Below are 20773 nucleotides of genomic sequence, written 5' to 3'. Positions count from 1 at the left end.
TTTTACTTTGTTTACAGTCTTCCTCAACTAGTTAAGCATATTAAAATGTCAGGAAAGAATGGGCAAAAATGCTTTTTGGCTATTTTACATTCACAGAGGTATGATACAATATTGTTCTACACCTATAATACTAAAGGATACAATTGAAAAGGCATTATTTGAGACTTGATTCTACTTTTCCAGCAGAAGGCCCAAAGGATGGTATGACAAGCTCTGTAAAGAAACACACTCTTAGATAGGATTTCCTTTCGCCTAGTGGAACAGTTCTAAGGATTCATTCTCTCATGGACATCAGCTAAAAACCATTATTAGAAAAATGAAAGAATAGCCCTAAAACAAAACCTTATAACCACTGGATTCATATGAAGATGACCTAGTGGAGACAAGCAAGACCTCACCTTACCAACACTTTATCAAATCTGTTATGCTTAAATGGTGAGACATCCAAGGAAGGAAGGACATGCCAAGTAGTGCATTAAGTAAAAACCCAGCATGGTGGAATTTGGGAATGATTATTCAATGACACACTTTAATTTGATGAGGAATATAGGCAGACATCAATGGTGCATGTAACATTTTATATATATATATATATATATATATATATATATATATATATATATATACTTTGAAACTACCATTTAACGCCCTTTAAATTCATATTGTATTTGACACAACAGATCAAGAAAGTACATGGTGTCACATCAGGCATATTCTTTTAATTCAAATCTGTGTATGCTAAAATTCTAAAGAAATATTTCTAATGTGGTATGATATAGAAACAAAGTACAGATTAATTTGTATCCTTCTTGTGACTTGCCTGCTGCTATGTGTGATTTTTTCTTTGTTTTTTTATATAGACTCCTTTGAGGAATTTTTTCTTGTTACTGCAATCCATACATCCTAATATAACATGACAAATTGACACTGTTTTTTCCCTAGGTAATTCCTAAGAGTACAAATAAGAGGAAAAAGAAAAGGTTATTCATTTATCTAGAAAAAATGTTCAATCAATAAACTTTTCTCTTAAAAAAGAGAATTATATTGCCTGGAAACTAAATATGAAAATATTAAACAGCATGTGGCACAGCCATAATCACTTTCTGTAATTCTAATGCCCCTGCAATTGTATTAAAAATTTTTTATCATTTTCTTAAATTAATCATTAATTCATAAAGATACAGGCGTGGAAATTGGGAACATGAAATGACTTGTTTCCTATTCACTTACCTTGGAACAACAACAAAAGTTTCCTTATATTTTATTCTGAAATAAAATATAACAATGTTTTTACTTGAGAATGACCTTTGGTTTTATTTCTATACCATTCTTATTAAGAAAATATTTGGAATTAAACTAATTATTCTCTAGAAGCTTCTGAGACAGGGTAAGTAATTGCATTGTTAGGAATGAAATAACACATACTGAATAACCTGGGTGTGTTCTGGAAATTCTGTAACTAATTTACTGCCATTATTCCAGTTTACAACAGCAGCAACAAAATTCTAGGGCAAGGGAGATAGCTCAGTATATAAAGTGCTTACCTTGAAATCACAAGGAACAGAGACAGATTAATACCCAAAAGCCATATAAAAGTGCTGAGCATGAGGTCCCAAGTTTGTAACCATAGTACTAGAGAGGCAGAGATGGTAATATCCCAAGGGCATGCTGGCCAGACAGTGTAGCCTAATTGGTGAGCTTCTGGCCAATTAGAAACTGGGTATAAAAGAAGATGATGTCCAACATTGTTCTGCAGCCTGCATATACTCATGCATGAATATAGTCATTCTTTATCACACAAGAACATGCACATACATGTATACAAGTACATATAAATGTTTACCAAAGGGGACAAACATGAAATTCTATAATGATTTCATTGTAAGTCATGTTTTCAAAGAGTTTACAGTTAACATGTTTTAAACAAATAAATATATTTTGTATATTGAATACAGAAATCTTACTTTAAAATTTTAATGAATAATGTCATTCTATAATATATACTTATAAATCAAGACTTGTTGAAATTTCCCCTTCAGAATGCTACAACTTATCTGAAGATAGGAATACATGGTGTGCATCGTGACTGGCACAGACTTGGGCTGACAAAGTAGATCATGACTCTCTGCCTATTTTTGTATGACTCACAAAAAAGGGTGTTACATTTTAAATGGTTGAAATTTAAGTGATTATATAAACATGTGAACATTATTCTGAACTTTCTCTTTTTCCTTTAGTTAAAAAAATGTACTAGTTTCAAGGGAAAATAAGTATTCCCAATCTATATGTCTGATGAGCATAGGGCAATTGTGTATCAGAAGCCTGAACTAATATACTGCTTTGAATGTTATTATCCAAATAATCTCACACAAGATGAACTGAAGTGAGGTTATTCGTGTCATTACCTTATTTTTGTTTCAATATCTTCACCTTTAAAATGGACATTATTATATGATTTTGCTCATTTTATGTATTATCATATTCAAAAGAATAATGCATATCAAATATATTTGCCCCCCCCTAAAAAAATAACAGTATAAAATGAAGGTCTGGGGGATACAGGCATTTCTGGAGCTTGTCTTTAAAGAGGCAAGATTTGGCTTGATGACTTGATTTGCACCCTGGTTAATGCCATGGATGACTCTATATAGCTTGCTGTTGTGCAAAGGCTGAGACCATTCTAACAAGTGATTGTTATCAAGGTTCCTGTCTCTCTGCCTTTTCTTTGATCCCACCTCCCTTGTCCTCTGGCTGATATTTAATGATGACATGCTGGAAAATCTTGCTTATAGGATTATCATATGATACAATACCAAAGAGCATTGCTTACTACAACCTCCTCTCAGACTGATGATTACCAAAGGTGATGATGTGCAATGTTTTTACTTGTACACCTAAGTGCTTAGTGTTATAAAAACAATGACTTAACTTCACAAAATATAGAATTTTGATCCGTTTCTATTGCCATTTCTCCACCTAAGTATAAAATTAGTATAATATCACATTGTTAGAACTTCTTTTTGTGTTGCTGATGAGTTTCATTTAAAAAAGAAGTTTTAGGCAGGGAATGACACTGTAAATATCAACCACTCTATGGCAGACCTCATGTTAGGGAATAGTTGATCAATGTGTAATGGAGTCTACAGTTTTTTTTTGTGTGCTTATAAAATTGGTGTTTTTTTTTTTTAATTCTGTTTTGTTTTGCAGGGTGTTATTTTATTTGTTTCCTTGGTTTGGGGGTATTTGTGTCTTAGCTAAAGTTTCTATTTCTGTAAGAAACACCATGAGCACTAAGCAAATTAGGGAGGAACAGGGTTATTTGACTTACACTTCCCTATCACTCTTTATCATTGAAAGAAGTCAGGACAGGAACTCAAACAGAGGAGGAACCAGGAGGCAGGCACTGATGCAGAGGCCATGGGAGCTAATAAAGAAAAAAAGGAAAATCACACAAAAGAAAGAAAAAAATATTTTCACTTTCCTTTCTAGCAACATTCTCAATCTTATGCCCACTGTAAATAGACAGTATTAGAATGCAAATCAAACTGTTATATTTTTGGTTGTGGCCTAGCCTTTAATGACTGAGCCAACCAATGTCACATCTGACAGAGGGCTAATATTCAAATATATAAAGAACTCAAGAAACTAGACATCAACAAACCAAATAATTCAATTAAAAAGGGGGTCCAGATCTAAACAGAGGAATCTTAAATGATTGAGAAACACTTAAAGAAATGCTCAACATCCTTAGGCATCAGGGAAATGAAAATCAGAACAACTCTGAAATTCCATCTTATACCTGTCAGAATGGCTAAGATAAAAAACACAAGTGACAGCTCATGCTAGAGAGGATCTGGAGCTAAAGGAATACTCTTCTACTACTGATGAGATTGCAAACTTGTACAGTAACTTTGGAAATCAATATGGCATGGCAGTTTCTCAGAAAATTGGCAATAGATCTACCTCAAGACCCAGTTATAACACTCTTGGGCATATACCCTAAGGAGGCTCCATCCTATCACAAGGACACTTGCTCAACTATGTTCATAGCAGCTTTATTCATAATTGCCAGAAACTGGAAACAACCAAATTGTCCCTCAACAAAAGAATGGATTAGGAAATGTGGTACATTTACACAATGCAGTATTACTCAGTTGTTAAAAACAATGACATCACAAAATTTGCAGGCAAATGGATGGAACTAGAAAAAGTCATTCTGAGTGAGGTAACCCAGACTCAGAAAGACAAATATGATATAACTTGTAAGTGAATATTAGCTGTAAAGTTTATATATATACATATATATGTGTATATATATATATATATATATATATATATATATATATATATATAATCTTGCTACAACCTAAAGAACCAGAGAGCCTAATTAACAAGGAGGACTTAAAAGGGGACCCAGTGATCTCCCTGGGAAATTGATTTCAGGATAGCCTAGGGGCAGGTGGGTTTGGCAGCATGAGGGACCAGGTGGGGGGAAGGGAAAAAGTACTGGGAGAAATAACTGGTGTTTGGGGGCATTTGCGAGCTGAGATAGAAACACAGAGCAATGGAAACTTCATGGAACCTATGAGAGTAACCCTAGCAAAGACTCCTAGTAATAGGGGATACAGGGAGGGGCTGAACCAGCCATCCTTAATTAGGCAAGGCCTCAAGTGGAGCCTTTGGTAATAACAACCCAGCCACAAAACCTTTGATCTAACAGTTTGCCCTGCCTGCAGAGTGTTTTGGGACTAGAGCCTAGCAGAATCCTCATCAAAGAGACCAGAGAGACTTCATTCAGCCACTGATGGGAACAGATGCAGAGTGCCACAGCCAAACATTAGGCAGACCTACAGGTTTCCTAAGGAGGAAAAGGGGAGGAAGGATCAAAGGAACAAGAGGGGTCAGGAACACCACAAGAAAAGGGCCCATAGGTTGGACTTACCGTGACTCATGGGGGCTTTCAGAGATAAGGGATCCTTGTATGGGTCTGACCTAGGAAATTTGTATGCATGTTGTGACTGAGTAGATTGGTGTTCTCATGGAATTCCCAACAGTGGGAGCAGGGGCTGTCTCTGACCTTTTGTCTGCTGTAGGACACTTTTCTTTCTACTGAGTTGTCTCCCCCAGCCTTGATGTGATGGAGTGATGTGTCTGGCCTTATTTTAGCTGGTTATGCCATGTTTGGTTGATGTCCCTGGGAGGCCCACACTTGTCTGAGAGAAGAGGGGGTGGATCTGAGGGACAGAGGAGGTAGAGGGAAAGAGGCTCTGGCAAGCAGAAAGAGGAGAAACTTCAGGCAGGATATAATATATGAAATAAAAATAAAAATAAAACAATAAAATAAGGAGAAAAAACACTACAAATCAAAATGAGAATGGTTGAGAGAGGATGATGGATAGGAGTGAGCTGTATCTGTTGCTGAAGAGCATTTTAGGATATGTATATGCCCTCATCTTTTGCTGGAGTTTTTCAGTGTATGTAGGAATACTTAAATCTAGGGGTCTTCTGGTACTACCAGTTCACTCTCCTCCATGTAGAGTTTGATTTTGTCAATGTTAGTAAAATACATGAAGCCATGGATCTAAAATGTCTAGTTTTCTCCTAAAGTTATGTTTCTAGCTAGAGGAGATGGAAGGAGACAACGATCACCTTTCGTATTTATGTTCATAACGAGGGGAATTACAAAAGTATTCCACCCATGTCGGGTCATATTCCCTTAAGCCTTCTTCTCATAAATGTCAAAATTCAGCGGGGAAGCCAATGACCTGACTTGTCTTCTGTCTGTAGTGGGAAATGGTTTATACATAGAAACACAGGGCTTGGTATTACATGGACTAAAGAACTTCTATTCAGAATGCTACCTCACTAAATTCGACAAAAATAATTAAAGGGCAATGACTTTTAATTATCTTCATACCTTAGAAGTAAGTTTGTATTTCAGCTACAGATTTTTAAATCTGAGATGGAACTCCCTGGTAAAACAGTTGGATTGGAGCACAAGAAATAAGGTTTGACAAATCTAATTATTTCAGTATTTCTGTCCTGTAATTTTGTAATTTCTACATTTATAAATAAAAAGTAAATGTTGTAAATAAAAAAGTCAGTAAATGAACTTGGTATTGAGTTAGGACAGAATTTTCAAAAATAACAAGTGGCTCTGAGTATTCTCCTGCCATTTTGTAATGTTTTTATGAATTCTGTCTTTAGAAGCAGTGATAAAAATAAAAATATCAATTTATACTGAAAATATTGAAGATGTGCTAAATCCTTGAGTACAAAATATTAAGCATCAATTATTTATATGCAATAAATAAGTGCAGTCATCTCATTAATATGAAAATGTTTCTTCTTAAGGAATCCTAAAATTGTATATATACATGCGTACATTGAACAAATTTTTAAAAATGCATCTCTTATGATTTCTCATTAGTAGATGTGGGATTTGTTCACCTATTTTATTTTCTTATCTACACAGGACCCTGTAAAAATTTCAAGGGCAGAAAAAGGCGATGAGTATAAACGATGAGTTAAGAAATCAATCTCTATAAAATGAGCTGATTATGCTTCGGCATCACCTTGTGAGTGGGTCACCCCCAATCTCTTCAGCCCTGGGGCTGATTTGGGTTTCCTTCGATTACCTAGAATTCCTACCACACTGTAGACTTACTTAAATGTAAAGATTTAACCCTGAAACAACTGAATTTTAACGTGCTTTTTTCCCTTAATTAGTTTTTCATTATGTTCCCTGTCTCTCTAAATAGATATCAAGGCATTGGTGACCCTGAGCGTGGTCTCCCTGGAGATCCTAAACAAAGGTGTCCACATAATGAGCAGTCATACCTTAATCCAGAAAGGCTTGGATTCTTCTCCTGTGGCGAATATAAAACCAATCAAAGTTCACCATAAGGGAGAAATATCCTTCTATCAAACACAACTATGCAGAGAAATCATAAAGATTATAAAATACTAATAAAAATTTCTTAAAGCACTGTTTGTTTAATAATATTTTATGTTTAAATTGTTAAATCATGCTTGGGAATGAGTTTCACAATTATTTGGATTTTTTAATTTAAATCTATTAATAGCAGAGTGCAGAAACTTAGTTGCATCAGAATCAAACATCTTGCAACACACTCACAACATTTTTACCCTGTGTCATTAATGTAACAAATTGAATTCTTTAATTATAAATGAAGATATAAATTGTGAATTATTTTCTCAGGAAATGTTTATTAATAATATATGATTCATATATTTTCATAGATATAGTAGTGAGTTTAAAATGAGTTTTAAAACATAGAATCACAATTTTATAAAATGAAAATCATCCATTTTTAAGTGAACAAATATAAGCTGAGACCAGAAAACATTCAATTAAATTGGAAAGTTGGCTTGTCACTATAAAATATGACATACATTAAAAGGCTAAAGGGCATCTCTAAATAGGTAGTGTTTTCTCCATTTCAAATCATGAACATAATTCTTGGTCTTCAGAAAAAAAGAATTAAAAAACTCTACAGTAAAGATAAGTGATCCATCTTTTGCAATCACTTTGAGAGACTTGTCCTAAATGAAAGTGGTTCTGATATGGTGAACTGGAAGCTTTTCATACTCCACAATGGGGAAGAATCATCTAGAGATCCAAATCTCCAACATATTTCTGTATTGCTCTTGAATAGCATGGTAAAAAGAAAGACTAGAAGAAAGGTCTGTCATTTATACAAAGCCAGTGCTTTATTCAACAGGCAGATTATCATTTGTTCAGTAAATATTTATTTTCTATTTTGTAGTCAGTGCTTAGATTTAACAGTTTTCAAACTGTTAATGCATTTTTTAAACACAAGAAAATATATCTGGTAATCCCCAGGGCTTAAAATCCAAGGGATTTTAAAATAACAGTGTGATAAGTAATGATCTGCTTTCATCATTTAAATTATAGAAAATAGTTTTATAGGAATACCAACAACAACTTTTGATTATATAAAATAATGTTACATTTTATAAAACAAGAAACTATAGGCGATTGAAGTTTTTAATCAAATGAGTAACATGTCAATTCTTAAGCTTTGAAAGAACAGTACACCTTCAAATGTTTCTTGACCCCTGTCAGTAGTAAATTTTGGGAAATGTGAGTGGTGGAATGTTCCTGTCTAGCTAACTTCTTCCGGAGTCTGCAGTAAAATGACATTGACACTGTATTTTAATTGGGGAAGTATGAAAATAGCTCAACTGGAGAAATCGAGTAGGTTCTACTGAACTACTGAAGTCCATCCAACGGCATTAGTCAGCTGATCAAAACAAAACAATACGATGATAATTTTTCAGGTATTAAATGTAAAGCTGACAAGAAGCCAGAAAGAGAAGGGAGAAGAGGGAAGGGAGGGAATGAGGAAGGGAGTGACAAGGAAGGAGAGGGAGAGGGAAGGGAAGAGGAGGAAGGAGGAAAGAAGAAGAGGAGTGGGGAAAGCAATAAGGGAGGGAGAAAGGGAAGGAGGAGGGGAGCAAGTGAGGAAGGGAAAATCTTCACAAGCTTAAGAATGAAATGGGCAGTGTTTGCTCCCACTACCAACAGGTCAGTGGATAGAGTAAGAGAATAGGGATGGAAGAAGTTATTCCAAGAGATGTGACACTTTAAATGATGCCATAGAATCAAAGGAGCCCACTAAATTCTGTCCACTATTTTTTAGCGTTTTGAAACACTTGAATGCTATAAAGTAATTGATAGTTCATTTATTTAAACACATGGATTTTTATTAAAATCAGAATCATTTATATATATATGAAAATGGTCTTTCCCAGAGGATCACAGCTGGGGCTGACCTGAATTTCCCCCTCTATGAGCACTAGCTTTCTTGGTACCAGATAGTGTCATGTAAGTGTTCAATGAGGGAAGAGAACACTATTCCTACTCAGGGAAGGCCTTGATGGACTACAGCGGTAGCATGAATGACACAGGAACCCTAAGGGTGCAGTTGTGTTTTTGCTAGAGTTTTCCTGCCTGGCCCACAGTCAGGACAAATTTCTCTCACCTGCCAGTCCCACAGCCGTCAGACCCAACCAAGTAAACACAGAGACTTATATTGGTTACAAACTGTATGGCCGTGGCAGGCTTCTTGCTAACTGTTCTTATAGCTTAAATTAATCCATTTCCATTAATCTATACCTTGCCACGTGGCTTGTGGCTTACCGGTACTTTACATCTTCCTTGTCCTGATGGCGGCTGGCAGTGTCTCTCTGACTCAGCCTTCCACTTCCCAGCTCTATTCTCCTCCTTGTCCCGCCTATACTTCCTGCCTGGCCACGGGCCAATCAGTGATTTATTTATTGACCAATCAGCAACACATTTGACATACAGACCATCCCACAGCATTGTGTCTTGCATATCTTGGTGATAACTGACGTCTCTCTAAGATCTTAATCTAACCAATCTCTCTTAAACTCTGCTCAACAAGGGAAATCATGCCTAGTACTGAAAACCTAGCAGAGTACCACAGACTAACTAGGTTGTTGATATTGAAGGAGTTCTAAAACTGCCACTTTATAAAACCCCCATAATTTGCAACTTCTTTAAAACATTTATTCTTATACCCACAGATAAGCATAGTTCTCATTCTTCATCAGAGAAACTTCATTTTGAAGGAGGTAGAGACCATTACAGTAAACCACACCTGCTCAAAATATAGAGAACAGGAACAAGGCCAGCACCAATAGGTACGCTACCAAGAGAGGGGGAAATCTTGTGGATCTCCAACTTTAGACAAAAAACAGAAAAATGCTGAGACTAGGAGGGATTTTCTTCCCCAGGGAAAAGCACATCAATCAGTTATTCAATTCCAAGTGGTCAACCCTGAAAAGCTATACATACAAGTAATACATTGATTAAACAGGTTGAATTCTATGTATTTAGTATATCTATCAACAATTCAAGAAAAGAGGACATGAAGTTAAGAGAGAGCAAGCATGTACATGGGAGTGGTAAGGAGGAAAATGGTGTAATTATATTTTCATTTCAGAAATTTGAAATGATATATAATACTGAATCAGAGATAAACTTTCAGGAATTATGTACAGTTGTAAGTGTTTTGGTTTTAGGAATGAAATGTTCATTTATGGTTATAACTCTGAAATAACTGAGCATTTATGAATAACAAAATTAAGTGTACAATGTATTTTCCAATAAGTCTGGGATTGAAAAGTTAGGAAAAGTAATAAATGATCCTCTTTGTCTATTTCTGCTCCAAATCTCAATATGATGTCATCCCTGTAACAAATAAAGACCAGGGAAAGTAGAGCCAACAGTGAAAAGATCGTGACTAAGTAGTGGCAAGGGCTTTTTCTTCAAAGCCCAACTACTACACAGTAACTTGTGTTTCCCTGGAGTGGAAATTCTAATTGGTCTTAAAAATAAAAACCTGAGCTGGCTGGTGGTGGTGCACACCTTTAGTCCCAGCACTTGGGAGGCAGAGGAAGGTGGATCTCTGTGAGTCTGAGACCAGCCTGGGCTACAGAGTGAGTTCTAAGAACGGCGCAAAGCTACACAGAGAAACCCTGTCTCAAAAAAAAAAAAAAAAAAAAAAAAAACAACCAGCAAAAACAAAAACCTGGAGTCAGATATAGGAGTAAATGCTTAAAGATCAGAGACAAAGGAGCAAGATACTTCTTACCTCACCAACTCCTCAGCCTGAAAGGGGGACTGAGCTCCTGTCTCCTCCTGCCTTATATTACTGTCTCCACCTCCCTAGTGCTGGGATTAAAGGGATGAGCCTCCACCAACTGGCTCTGTTACTCTTTTAGCCTGGATCCATTTCCTGTAGTCCATGGTGACCTTGACTCTGATTTTTCTGCTCCCTCCTGTGAAGTGCTGGGATTAAAAGTGTGTGCCACCACTGCCTGGCCTCTATGGTTAACTAGTGGTTAGTTCTGCACTCTGATCTCCAGGCAAGCTTTATTTGTTAGGACACAAACAAACTATCACATTTCCTCATGGGATTAAAACTCATTTTATATTTTCCTGACTTTCTCATTATTGGTAGATAGAAATGGAGTGTGCATAATAAATAGACATCACCATGCATGAAGCACAAGTATTAAGAGTTGACCCAACTGGCAAAGATATTTAAAACTATCAGAGAAAAAAAACACTATCCATTCTAAAAACAAAAACAAAGCAGGCACTCTTTAATTAAAATATTCCAGTCTGACTTTCATGCAGTATTCTGACTTGAGACTCTCCTTTCCTTGGTGTATATATGCAGATACAAAGGGCAAAGTACTACTTGAAGGGAAGGATATGAACAAATTATAAATTATCCTTTCATTCATTTTCTTTAGCAAATATTTATGAATAAGGCACATGTTAACTTTCAAAAACTCTAAAACTAAGTTTCTGTGATGTTTGCCTTTCTTAAAAATAACCACATCCATGTACCTCTATCTGTTTATGTATATACATATATAATCAGCTTTTTATACCTCTGTGGTAAGAATATTTTTCCATGCGAAATGTGTTGTAAGCCCACAGAATGGGAAAAATCTTCACCAACCCCACATCTGACATAGGGATGATCTCAAAAATATGTAAAAAACTCAAGAAAGTAGACATCAAAATACCAAATAATTCAAATAAAAAATGGTGTACAAATGAAACAGAATTTTTCACTAGAAGAATCTCAAATGGCCAAAAGACATTTAAGGAATTGTTCAACATCCTTAGTCATCAGGGAAATGCAAATCAAAATGACTCTGAGATACCATCCTAAAACTGTCAGAATGGCTAAGATCAAAAACACTGACACAGCCTATGTTGGAGAGGATGTGGAGTAAGGGAAGAACTCCTCCATTGCTGGTAGGAGTGCAAACTTGTACAGCCACTTTGGAAATCAGTATTGTGGTTTCTCAGAAAATTGGGAATCAACCTACCTCAAGATCCAGATATACCACGCTTGGGCATATACCCAAGGAATGATCAATCATACCACAAGGACACTTGCTCAACTATGTTCATAGCAGCATTTTTCATAATAGCCAGAACCTGGAAATAACCTAGATGTCCTTCAATGGAAGAATGGATAAAGAAAATATGGTACATATACACAATGGAGTACTACCCAGCTGTTACAAACAGTGACATCACAAAATTTACAAGCAAATGAATGGAACTAGAAAATATCACCCTGAGTGATGTAACTCAGACTCAGAAAGACAAACATGGTATGTATTCTTTCATAAGTGGATACTAGATGTAAAGCAAAGGATAACCAGACCACAATCCAGAGCTCCAGAGAAGCTAGTTAACAAGGAGGACCCTAAGAAGGATTCATGGATTGCCCTGGGAAGAGGAAAGAATGAGATCTTCTGGGTAAACTAGCAGTGTGTGTGTGTGGGGGGGGACAGTAAAGGGATGGCATCAGGGATGAGAACATGAGGGAACAGGATGGTCTTGTTGGGGGAGACAGGGACTGGGGGAGCAATGGAAGAGATATCTCAATAGAGGGAGCCATTAAGGGGCTAGGGAAAACCTGATGGTAGGGAATCCACAAGGATTACCCCAGCTAAGACCCCTAGCAATAGTGGAGAGGGTGGCTTCCTCCATAATCAGATTGGTGAATACCCTAACTGTCATCATAGAACCTTTATCCGGTAACTGATGGAAGCAGATGCAGAGACTCACATCCAAGCACCAGACTGAGCTATGGGAGTCCAGTCAAAGAGATAGAAGAGGGAGTAAGAGGGAGTCAAGATCACAACACAGGAAACCAACAGAGACAGATGACCCTAACTTGTGATTGCTCATGGACACTAGACTGACAGCTGGGGAGCCCGTGTGGGACCAAACTAGGCCCTCTGCGTGTGGGCTACAGTTTTGTAGCCTGGTCTGTTTGTGGGACCCCTGGCAGTGGGACCAGGATCTGTTCCTGGTGCATGAGTTGGCTTTTTGAAACCTATTCCATATGGTGGGATGCCTTGCTCAGCCTTGATGCGGGGTGGGGGAGTGGGGAGAGGGGCTTGGTCCTGCCTCAACTGAATATGCCAGGCCTTTTTGACTCCCTATGGGGGCCTTATCATTTCTGAGGAGTGGATGGAGGTGGGTTGGGGGAAGTGGGAGGGAGTAGGAGGAGGGGAGGGAGGGGGAACTGTGGTTGGTATGTAAAATGAATGAAAAAATAGTTTTAAAAAAAGAAAATGTGTTGTAAAGTTTGTTAATAGATGAATACATTTTTAAAACTTTCATATTAATACCTAATAATATTAAACTAATATTAGCAGTATTGGTTTGCCACAATTATTAGAAATATTTGAATACATGATATTTTGTCATTAAGATCTGTATCATAAATCTATATTCCGCCACACAAAAAAAATCTATGCACATTACTGTACATAACCTTTTGTTAAAATTTTGGTAAACAATTTTTTTGAGGCAGGTTTTCATTATGTAACCTTAGCTAGCTTGTAACTTACTATGTAGACTAGGCTGACCTTGAACTCACAGATATTTGCCTGCCTCTGCCTTCCTAGTGTTAGGATTAAAGGGGTTGGACCACCACTCCCGATCTTTGGTTAAAATACTAATTCCTCCCCCCAGACTCTTATTATATTTTTATTATTCTTGCCAAAATATGCTATTTACATTTTTCATTACAATAATTAAAATTAAATCAGAGAATCTGATTTCATAATATAAGCAACATGCCATATTACTTGTTATTACCTCCAAATGACACATAATCTTTACAACTCAAGTTTAGATTCATTTAGGGTTATACACAGTGCATGAAGTGCCTGTTACTTAGTTATATGTTATTTATCGTGTGGGTGTCCGTATGTGTGTGCTACCTGGGAGTGTAGGCATGCATTTGCCATGGTGTGCTTGCAAAGGTCAGAGGACAACTGTTGTCAGTCAGTTTGTTTCTTAAACCCTGGAATCTAGTTATCAAACTCAGGTCATCAGGCCTCTGAAGCAAGCACTGATCTACCTCACTAGCATGATTTTTCTGTTATGTTTATAGCCAATAGCTAGTAAGTCCTCATGGTTTATTCATTCCCTCACCAGGGCTGAGAATCTCTTAAGTCATCCAGTATTGTTAGTCCATATGAATTACCTAACCTCATATTTTATCATACATTTTCATCTGAAGGAACTGAGGCAAATCTGATTTTTAAACAACTAGGCTAAGGATGCAGAATTTCTGGGTACCATTCTGTTGTGTCACTTTAGTGTTAGGTAATAAACTATCAAAATTCCTGTTGTCTTCCGGACTGTTCTGTCATTACCACATGTTTGATGTTCACTAGAGTGAAAGTGTTATACCAGGCTCTTCACCAACATCTTGGGATATGTTCAACCTTACGTAATTGTAGAGAGTTAAATTATTTTAATAAGGAAAACAGAGCCAATAAAGCAGATAGAAGACTTCTATTCCCTATGATGTGGCAGCAAATTATTGACTTTTATGGAGAGTGAGAAAGAACAAGTTGGCAGGAGATGAAAATGGGCATTACAGTCAGTGCAAATGAATGGGGGATGAAACATGGCATATAGAGGTTAATAGAGTCATCAAAAGGTCTCAGTAAAGCATTCTATTTTATAATCAAGTAAATAAGGATAAGACGGATCTTTTGATAGCCACCCTGTTACTAGCTCAAGTTTATGATGCTACGTAAGGTAATTTCATCTTACAGCCTGTCAAATCCTGTTAGAGGCCCAGGAAGCACAACTGTTTTTCTATAATACAGTATCACTGGCTATAGACTAGATGCTGAAGATGCGCTAGGAGGGGATTTCAGTACTCGGCATAGAAAAGCTAGGAGCCAATGGACAATGATAGATATGCATCAGGAAGTAATTAAGCATTTCACAGCCCTTATATTTTGAACATTGATGGCATTTATTCCTCTATAAAATTTTACTAAACTATTATCTGGATAGGTACTAGGACATTAACTTTAAAGCCATCTTAAACTGTGATTGAATAGAGAATGCTCTGTATGATTTGAGAGACCGTTAGAAATACAGAGCAGGTGATTTTATTCCCTATTCCATCGGGTTTCTTTAGAAAATAGGTAATGGTTAGGGCTTCATAGATGGGTCAGTGGTTAGAAGAAAACTTGTTGTTTTTCCTTAGGACCAGAGTTTGGATTGCAGTCTATACTAGCAGTTCATAAATGCCTGTAAACACAGCTCCAGGGATCTGACACTGTCTTCATACCTCCTTAGGCAACTGCACTTTCATATGTATACACACACACATACTTTAATGCTAAATAAAAATAAGACCAGAAAAAGAAAATTGAAGACATGTAAATTTTAGATTATTATGGACATGATAGGATATTAATATTTTAATTATTGTGATGCTTTGTTAATGATAAAATCAGAACAAATCACAGTTTTCCTTATTTATTTGCAGGTAACATATTCAAATAAGATGTATGCATTTGTTATAAGTTACATATGTTTTAAGGGATTTTATATCTTGAATCCATCTCCATAAGCAAAATATGGACCATTTCTATTATCCAGAGAGATATGTGTCTTTCCCATCTGTCACTCACTTGTATCCACCAGCAAGTCAATCACCTACCAACTGTCTATCATTATGTTTACATAGTTTTGAATTTTATCTAAATATAGGATATGGTTTATTTATGATTCCCTTACCAATTTAACCAGGTGACAATTCAGTTTTTAAATATGTGACCAGTTTCCCCTTTAGGCTCTCTTTTGAACAGTACTCCAGTCTGGTAACATATTAGAACTCATCTCTTCCTCTCTTGATGGCTTTGTGGATAATCTTCAGTATAGGGGCTATTGTGAATATTTGAGCACTGGCATATAAAAGTCTGTGTATAGATACATGCTTTCTTTTATTTGGATGATAATTTCAGGAGAGGACTAGCTACATCATACATGTAGGCATATGTTTAACTCCTTAAGAAATTACCAAATTCTAGTTGAAACTTAATTGTACATTTTCATTCCCATCTGTTGTTGGTTATTTTTGCTTTTTAGTGGGGCCTGCCACCCAGCTCTCAAATAAATCACACATGGACTCTTATTCTTAATTTTAAATGCCCGGACTTAGCTTGACTTGTTTCTTGCCAGCTTTCCTTAACTTATCCCATCTACCTTTGGCCTCTGGGCTTTTCCTAGTCTCTTACTCCTGTAAATCTTACTCTTTCTCCATGGCTTGTTGTGTAGCTGGGTCTGATGTCTTTCTCCTTCTCTGGTTCCTTCTCCTTCTCTTTTTCTTCTCAGAGTTCTCCTTCTATATCTACTCTCTGCCTGCCAGCCCTGCCTATCCTTTCTCCTGTCTCACCATTGGCCATTCAGCTCTTTATTAGACCATCAAGTGTTTGAGACAGGCAAAGTAAGAGCTTCACAGAGTTAAACAAATGTAACACAAGCAAAAATAACACATCTTAAAATAATATTCTACAACACACATCAGCAATATAAGACTGTAAGTGTTTCACATCTTTGCAAGGACTTGATAATGTCAGTTGTTTTCCATTTATTGTGATCAATGAGTCTAATATGCATATGATTATAGGAATGACTTTTAAAAATAATGATATAAAGTTGATTTTTTGGGGGGACGCAGACTATCTGAATAAAGATGTATTTGAACTGTAGGAATGCAAACCCAGCAACAGATTCTGTTGATACGACTTATTCCATATGTGCATCAATATCTTTCCACATGTAAGTCTACTGTTTGTACTTTTACATTCTCCAAAAAGACTCATTCTCTCTGAACAATAGAAAAGGTAATCTTCTGTTTTGATAATCGATACTACACATGCATATATTTTAATGTGCAGCTGTTTAGCAACTTTTTTTTTATTTTATTAACCAGGATAAAATATGCGTGGTTTGTACCTTGTAGCAATAATTTTGGTCATCACAATTTTCACCAGATCAGAATGAATCTAAAATTGTATAGTATTATCAAATTATTCATATCATGATTTAATTTTATATAGACAGTGAGTCTATATAAAATACAAAATATAATAATTCCGAGCTAACAAGAAAGTTTTAAACTGCCAAGTAAAACTATCCACTGGAAGCCCTTTTTCTTCTAATGATTCAATACTTTTTTTTATTTTAGTGAGAATGTACAAAAATGGCTTAAATGCACTTATATTATTCTTTATGGATGTGCTCACTATTAAGTTCATTCTTCATCACTTTAATCAAAATGACTTCCGTTTCTTTGACCATAACAACAAATGTGGAGAAAATGCAGCTAAGCATTGATTTAGTTAGACAAAATCAACTAAGTCCTTCTGAAGAAAAATGTAATAATTCTATAAAAATTGTCAAAGAACACTCATAACCTTGATTTTTTTCACTTACTCTGTGTACAACATGAAATCAGCAACCCGTATCTGATTCATAAATTACTTTGAACTATGAAATCAAAATATTCTTGTTATAATGTTATTTATAGAATGTAACAATTAAATTGCGAGGGGCACTGAGAGGTGAGAGAGGGGAGAAAATGTGTGTTTGCATATAACCTTTTGTTCTTGAGTGCCTGATTATTTCTGCAGGAGGTAGAAAGGATATCACAAATTATTAGTTGGATAATGTATTTTGGAGCTGGCTGAAATCTTAAAGTTAATATACTTTAATTTCCTCACATTTCCCAGTGAAATTATTAACTGTAAGCTTTTTAAATGTCTGAAGGTTATAAAGCCAGTTAGTGGAAGAATTCTGACTGTAGTCCAAAACTTCTGATAGCATGTTGAATTTTATTCCCCACTAAGTTTTTGTTTGTTTTTTTGTTTTAGGTTTTGTTTTGTTTTTTCACATAGGGTTTCTCTGTGTAGCTTTGGAGCCTGTCCTGGAACTCGCTCTGTAGACCAGGCTGGCCTCGAACTCACAGAGATCCACTGGCCTCTGCCGTCTGAGTGCTGGGATTAAAGGCATGCACCACCCCTGCACGGCCCCCTGCTACAAATTTATCATTTTTCAATTTCTTGAGTGTACATAAGAGAAGCTACTCTCAATAATGTGAAAAATATTCTTTAAATGTTAGTAAATATAGCTATGTAGCTTCCATGGTTTAGACTGAAGCAGAAATTGCTGTAACTTGTGAGAATCTACTGGTAATAAGAAAGTATTTGTGGGATAGTATTAGCTTGTTGCTGATGCTACATGATCAGTTTTTACTATAGTATTTCTTCGGTTTTTACCCTTGAAACAACACCAATGCTATGGAATTTATTTCCTCCTGATAAGTAAATCCACACAAAAAAATTTACAACGAAGTAACATTTGAATATAAAGGCATATGAGAGTAACTTAAAATTAGTACAAGAATTGTAGATGCACACTGAGAAAAGTATCTTAGCATATTCCAAATGTAAGTAAAAATAGCCGATATCAGGCAAAGTGTATGAGAAACCTAAACAAAAATCCCAGGACATATCGACTGTAACTAGTCGGCTCAGAATAATTTTCCTTTCACTAAATGGTGGATATTATTTATATTATTTAGGATAAACCTAAATAAGTTTGTACTTTGTAGTAAATTTTTGATTATTTCAAATGGGTATTTGAATATATATACTCATTTGGTGCCTATTTTGCTACAGCATGATTCAGATGATCATATTTACTAGACAACAGGAAGCAATAACACTTCCCTGAAAAGGAGATGCACTAGCTGACTTTGTCTGTGAACTTGACACAAGCTCTGATCATCAGAGAGAAAGGAGCCTCTATTGAGGAAATGCCTCCATGAGATCCATCTGTGAGACATCTTTGTAAAAATAGTTATCAGTGGGGGAGGGCCCAGCCAATGGTAAGTGGTACCATCCCTGGTCCTGGATTCTGTAAGAAAGCAGGCTGAGCAAGCCATGGGGAGCAAGCCAGTAAGCAGCACCCCTTCATGGCCTCTGCATCAGCTCCCGCCTCCAGGATCCTGCCCTGTTTGCGTTCCTATCCTGACTTCTTTCCGTGATGAACAGCAATGTTGAAGTGTGAACCAAATCAACCCTTCCCTCCCCAACTGGCTTTTTGCTCATGGAGTTTGGACACAGCAGTAGAAACCCCGAGACAAGAGATGATTGGGTTTTTCACCAAATAGCAAAGTCCAAAGGACATATTCTTGCCCTTTTTAGTTCTCATTTTCTTGTCACAGAAATATGATAAAAAATACTTAAGGTAACCTATTTCCTAAGATTTCTGTAAGAATAAAATGTGATAATAGGTAAGAGACTTACTGGCAAAGTTTAAAGACTGAATTAATTTGAGTGATCATCATTCTTTTATAGACAAATTTTTTTATCAGATATATTTAAAAACTGTGGTCACAACATTTCTCTGAAATCTTATGAATATATCTAGTAATTTCAAAGAAAGATGAAATGGTTGTATTTAAGCTGGCTAAGGAGCTTCTTGATAAAGCTTGGATTGTAAAAATCACACTAAATTTGGCTTAGTTAATACATATTTCAATAAACATTTTGAAACACTCAGTTTTCTATTAAAGACAATCACTACATTTGAGAATGTTAATGAAGCAACAAAGTGATAGTGCTTTTTAATTTTAACTGTTTTTATTTTTTATTTATTCTAGTTGTTTCATTTCCCTTTTCTTTTCTCCTTCCATCTCCTCCTATTGTCCTTTCTACTCCTTCTCAAATCATGGTCCTTTATTTTTTAATTATTGTTGTTACACATAGAGATAAACATGCACACACACACACACACACACACACACACACACACACACATCCTGCTGAGTTCATTTTGTGTTGCATGTATGTATTTGTTTTAAGGGCTAACCACTTGGTATTGGACAACCAATTAACCAATTAGGAGATTGGAGAATATTAGTTCCCTCTTCTTCACTGGGGTTAATTGCCCATAGTTTTTCATCTAGAAGTGGCACCCTGCGAGATCCCCCCGCCCCCCCATCTACATTGGCATGTCTATTGGTGATGTCATTGTTCAGGTCTAGTTTAGGCAGCCATGCTCATGATAATTTGGTGGGTATGGGGGTAGGGCTTCTCTTCCTATCTTGAAGACACTGTTTCAAAGCAGCCTTCCTGTTTCTCTGGCGCTTATCTTTCTGGGCCTTCCTCTAAGATGTTACTTGAGCATTATGTGGTTATTTGACCAAGATACACTATATGCTACAAACAACAAGACAGACTTTGGTCATTCTAGACATAGTTTCGTTTCAGGCTCATTTACATTTGAATTTTATTTTCTAATGATATATATCCTGATATATCCTAATATATTATAAGCAAAACTAACTGGGGAGTGGTGGTGCATGCCTTTAATCCCAGCCTTTTGGAAGCAGAGTTAGGCAGATTTCTGTGAGTTTGAGACTAGCCTGGTCTATAAATCCAGTTCCAGGACAGCCAGGGGAACACAGAGAAACCCTGTCTGGAAAAACAAAAACATCAAATAACAATAACAAAACAAAACAATACAAAGAAAAACTATTGCAAAGAAATGTTTATTCAGTTCTAAAACATACAACAAAAATGCCAAAGTAATTTTCTTATCGCATTGGAAGTATATATTTTTTTTATTTTTAGGATTTCTTTTTATTTATTTATTTATTTATTTATTTATTTATTTATTTTTATTTTTATTTTATTTTATTTTTTTTTTTTTTTGGTTTTTCGAGACAGGGTTTCTCTGTGTAGCTTTGCGCCTCTCCTGGAACTCACTTGGTAGCCCAGGCTGGCCTCGAACTCACAGAGATCCACCTGGCTCTGCCTCCCGAGTGCTGGGATTAAAGGC

At 36.2% G+C, this 20773-nt stretch overlaps 1 protein-coding gene across 5 annotated transcripts in view; it reads left to right on the top strand.

Moving 5' to 3' along the window:
- The window catches only part of Cdh12 (cadherin 12), a 988903-nt gene that overhangs the window by 559911 nt on the left and 408219 nt on the right, over positions 1–20773 (top strand). The gene's annotated exons all lie outside the window — the stretch shown is intronic.

This window comes from Peromyscus californicus, unplaced genomic scaffold (genome assembly GCF_007827085.1).
Source record: "Peromyscus californicus insignis strain IS unplaced genomic scaffold, ASM782708v3 Scaffold_18__1_contigs__length_77618521, whole genome shotgun sequence".
NCBI lineage: Eukaryota > Metazoa > Chordata > Mammalia > Rodentia > Cricetidae > Peromyscus > Peromyscus californicus.
This window is presented reverse-complemented; position numbering and strand designations above follow the sequence as displayed.